Source organism: Gymnodraco acuticeps, unplaced genomic scaffold (genome assembly GCF_902827175.1).
Source record: "Gymnodraco acuticeps unplaced genomic scaffold, fGymAcu1.1, whole genome shotgun sequence".
Lineage (NCBI taxonomy): Eukaryota > Metazoa > Chordata > Actinopteri > Perciformes > Bathydraconidae > Gymnodraco > Gymnodraco acuticeps.
In genome coordinates, this window is record NW_022991704.1 from 28,303 (window position 1) to 33,188 (window position 4,886).

At 43.4% G+C, this 4,886-nt stretch overlaps 1 pseudogene; it reads right to left on the bottom strand.

Moving 5' to 3' along the window:
• Positions 1–4,074: 4,074 nt before the first annotated feature.
• Positions 4,075–4,593, bottom strand: LOC117534586 (annotated as a pseudogene).
• Positions 4,594–4,886: the final 293 nt, after the last annotated feature.

Here is a 4,886-nt window from a genome sequence, read left to right on the forward strand (position 1 = left end):
CAGCAGCTGTGATGTCATCCGAAGATTTTTATTAGGACGTTCTGTTCGATTTGAGTTATTTCATTCACAAGGATGAGGATGTGTTTTTAAATGTGATTATTCCAATTAGGAACTGTTTGAACTCAAGTTGATTATCTTTCATATTTTATTTATGTTCTCTTGAATTTGAGGTTCAATAAGTCAAAGTCCAATAATTTATTTTTACAATGTGTAAACAACAATCTGATCATTTCTTGCCAGACTTTGTTCAACAAAAACTAGAGAGTTTGATGAGTATTATATCTGGCAGAAATGATGATCACAATACCAAAGCTATTGTGCTTTTATGGGGACGAAAGAAAGCATTTCATTTGACCTTTTCGGGAATTAAATCCTCATCATTCCTCAGTTCTTCTTCATCTTGCTTGTCATTCAATTATTTTAAATTAACCTTTTGCTTCATGTTGTTATATGCTTAACATGGGTTTTTACATTGGGTTTCAGAATAGTTCAGAAAATAATCTCTGTAAAACAAACATTTATGATACTTACACATTTTGTTCAGCATGATAATCTCCACATATTAACACCACCGTATGATTTTTTTAAAAGTAAAAATCTAATGTTGGGCTATAAAGGAACTACAGCGCGGTCACATGACTTCACGTTACCACCGCTAAGCTAAAGGAGGCTAATGTTGGGCTATAAAGGAACTACAGCACGGTCACAGGACTTTACGTCACCACCGCTAAGCTAAAGGCGGCTAATGCTGGGCTATAAAGTAACTACAGCGCCGGTCACATGACTTCACATCACCACCGCTAAGCTAAAGGTGGCTAATGTTGGGCTATAAAGGAACTACAGCAGCGGGTCACATGACTTCACATCACCACCGCTAAGCTAAAGGCGGCTAATGTTGGGCTATAAAGAACTACAAGCACGGTCACATGACTTCACAGTCACCACCGCTAAGCTAAAGGCGGCTAATGCTGGGCTATAAAGGAACTACAGCACGGTCACATGACTTCACATCACCACCGCTAAGCTAAAGGCTGCTAACGCTGGGCTATAAAGGAACTACAGCACGGTCACATGACTTCACGTCACCACCGCTAAGCTAAAGGCGGCTAATGTTGGCTATAAAGGAACTACAGCACGGTCACATGACTTCACATCACCACCGCTAAGCTAAAGGTTGCTAACGTTGGGCTATAAAGGAACTACAGCACGGTCACATGACTTCACATCACCACCGCTAAGCTAAAGGTTGCTAATGTTGGGCTATAAAGGAACTACAGCACGGTCACATGACTTCACGTCACCACCGCTAAGCTAAAGGTTGCTAACGTTGGGCTATAAAGGAACTACAGCCGGTCACATGACTTCACGTCACCACCGCTAAGCTAAAGGTTGCTAATGTTGGGCATGATGACGTTTAGTCGTCTCATTTAGACACGTGTTAGCAACCGCCCCGATTTTAAATTCACTGTAGTATTTTGTACTCAGAGGTGACAGGGCCTTCAGTGTTGCAGCTCCCAGACTGTGGAACAGCCTCCCAGGCAACATATCCGGACTTCTGAGTCTATTGAACTTTTTAAATCTCAGCTAAAAACTCACCTCTTTGCACTGGCTTTTAATACTAGTTGAACATTACATTTTTATATTTGTATGTGTTTTGTATATATTTATTTTGTATATGTTTCTAGTTATTTTGCTTTTTATTATGTTTTTAATTATTGTTTTATTATTGTACTCCCATTGGGTTATTTAATATTGTAGTTACTGCCTGTACAGCACTTTGGTCAACTGAAGGTTGTTTTAAATGTGCTATATAAATAAATAAAGATTGAGATTGAGATTATGTGGTAGATAGACGTTAAACTCTCTTCAGCTTGTGTTTACCACAGACCTTATTTCAGGCTAACAACCAAGAACACATTCAGAAAACCATTGACCTCCAGACGAGGGAACAGGAAGTGGTTAAATGCTGACTCATTTCCAGGTTTAAGGACATGGAGACTGCAGAAAGTATTTAATTTGACTTTATGAATCCTCATGACTCATCAATTCTTTATCACTTAGTCAGCATCATTTTCAACCTTGTTTCTGTTCCTCGTATGTTCCCGCTCATTCTTCCTCTTCTTCACTCAAATTCTGCATACATACGCTGTAAAGAAGAAGTAAGGACGAGATAATGATGACTGTGATCCAAACAATAAACACAAGCATGGGGATGAAAACCTGCATAACAGGATCACCATGTGTGTGTGCCAGGGTGTAGTTTACCGACAGGAAGAGGCTTCTGATGATGACGACGATGATAATGAAGAGGCCCTCGGGGTGTAAACACTCTTTATTGTTTTTGCCCCAGCTGTTGTTATGTAACTTTTTTAAATGTTTACTCCCTGTCTGAATCACGTGTCGGGTCATATTGGGGAGGAAGGATATGATTCATAATTCTGTCATAATCCACAGGAAGTGGTACAACCCCCGCCGCTCCGTGGTGTGTGTGTGTGTGTGTGTGTGTGTGTGTGTGTTGTGTGTGTGTGGTGTGTGTGTGTGTGTGTGTGTGTGTGTGTGTGTGTGTGTGTGTGTGGTGTGTGGTGTGTGTGTGGTGTGTTCCCCTAAGTGTTTTTGTACCTGCTTAGCCCCGATATATTTGATTCCCTGTCTTATGTAATATAATTTGTGGAACCAAATAAAGTATTCAAATGTGTGTGTGTGTGTGTGTGTGTGTGTGTGTGTGTGTGTGTGTGTGTGTGGTGTGTGTGTGTGGTGTGTGTGTGTGGTGTGTGTTTGTGTGTGTGTGTGTTGTGTGGTGTGTGTGTGTGTGTGTGTGTGTGTGTTGTGTGTGTGTGTGTGTGTGTGTGTGTGTGTGTGTGTGTGGCCTAGCATTACTATACTTGTGGGGAACTAAATCTGGGACTCGCCTCCCTTATGGGGACAAATTGGAGGTCCCCATAAGGGGAATCATTCATTTTAGGGTGAAGACCTGGTTAGGGTTAGGTTAAGGGTAAGGGTTAGGGTTAGGGTTAGGGTTAGGCATGTGTTGGTTATGGTTAAGGTTAGGATACGTCTCCAGGAAATGCATGTAAGTCAATGTAATGTCCCCTGAAATGATGTATACATGGTGTGTGTGTGTGTGTGTGTGTGTGTAGGTGTGTGTGTGTGTGTGTGTGTGTTGTGTGTGTGTGTGAAAACATATAAGTGAAAACCTGGATTTCCCCCTATGGATAAATAAAGATTAATCCTCTTTAAATGACTACCTCATAACAGTGGAACATTTATTTAAATATGCTTTTAACTTAAAGCTTATATGTTGACATTCTGTATTTTTTTTTTAAAAGGGTCCACAAATTAAATTATGTTTAAATGCTTTACATTAAATAATGATATATATCTTAATAAACAGAGCAGGACAACTGAGTACCTTTGAATGTGTTTATTTCAAATATTTACAGAAAATGAATTCATCATTCAGGTAAAAATAGCAGCTTTGAATGTGAGGTAATATTATTGTTCACATGTCTGATATGACACATTAACATTTCAGTGACTTTACATCTCTTCTCCAGACAGCTCGTGTTGTTGTTCTCAAACCACCACGTGATCACAGGAAAGTCCCACAGCAGTAGTATCGATCTACCAAAGTCACCAGCAGCATTTGAATGTGTTTCTATGTGTGTGTGTGTGTGTAAGTCCTTCCTGTTTGAGTTGTTTGGCAGGAAATTCCCCTAAAGTCTTATGAGTTAATTTCTTCTTCTGTGACTCATGTGCTGATTCACACACTTTGAGTCAGCACCAGTCTCTTGTTTGGACTCATCCAAAGTGTGAATCACCAGGAAACAAAGAATAAAACACCCTTTAAGTTTCTTCCTCTAACTTCTCCCAGCCTGCTCCACCAGGCCTGGTTCCACTGCCTCTCCAGGGCTCCTTCAGCAGCCGGAGAGCTCGCACTGTGGCCCGGGTAATCCTTCAGTCCCGGGACCGGCGGTTGTCCGCCTCAGCTCCTCGGTGCGTAAAAGGGGGTCAAACCAGCCCCTTTTTCGGTTAAGTTCAGAATCACTCCATTACATAGGAGGCTGTTTTGTCCTCTCAGAAGGCAGCTATCGCCCGGTTTAGATTCAGAGACAACGCGCTCAGTGACTCCGCTCCTCGGCAATGTGGAGCCGCGTGCCTCTCCTCCCGGGCTCCAGCCTCGCCCTCTTAATGGGCAGGAAGGTCTGGCGCCGCCGCGGCTTTTTCCCCGGCGTTTCCTGGACTGCTTGGTGGGGCTCATGTTCTCTTTGTCCTCCGTGATATCACCCTCCTCACACCCTTCGTCTCCGCTCTCCGGTTCCTCGGAGGTCTGGAGCTCCGGCTGAGGCTCCGGAACAATCTGTTCCCCCGCCGGGCTGCTGGAGCTCGTCTCCATCGGTTCCGGGGATTGGTTGCACGGCGCTCGGCATCTCAATCTCCGGGAGGAGTGATAGATGTCCCGGGCAGACCTCATGACCAGGGAGAGCAGGAGGCTCCGGTGCAGTCCTCAGCCCGCCTCTCTGGCTCCTGGAGGCGTACAAGCTTGCTTATCGACACGGCCAGGATCCGTCTGGCTTCGGCGTTCACTTCCATAGCGGTTGTAGGCAATCATTCTTCTAGTTTTTTACGCCGCGTAATTACGCACGGTTAGTTTTGGTTACTTTCTTTTTTAGTACGAACAGATAAATCGTATCTGTCCTGAGTTAGACTTTATAGTTTCTAGTTCCTAAGCTCAGACTTCAGATGTTCACCAGTTGTATGTACTCTCAGAAATGAGAGCGAACTTGTAGCTGGGTGGCTTTTTATTTCCTCTTTGACGTAACATGGACTCATTCCTCAGTAAGTGACAAACAGGCGCCGCCCACACCTGATGTAGCTACCACACCACA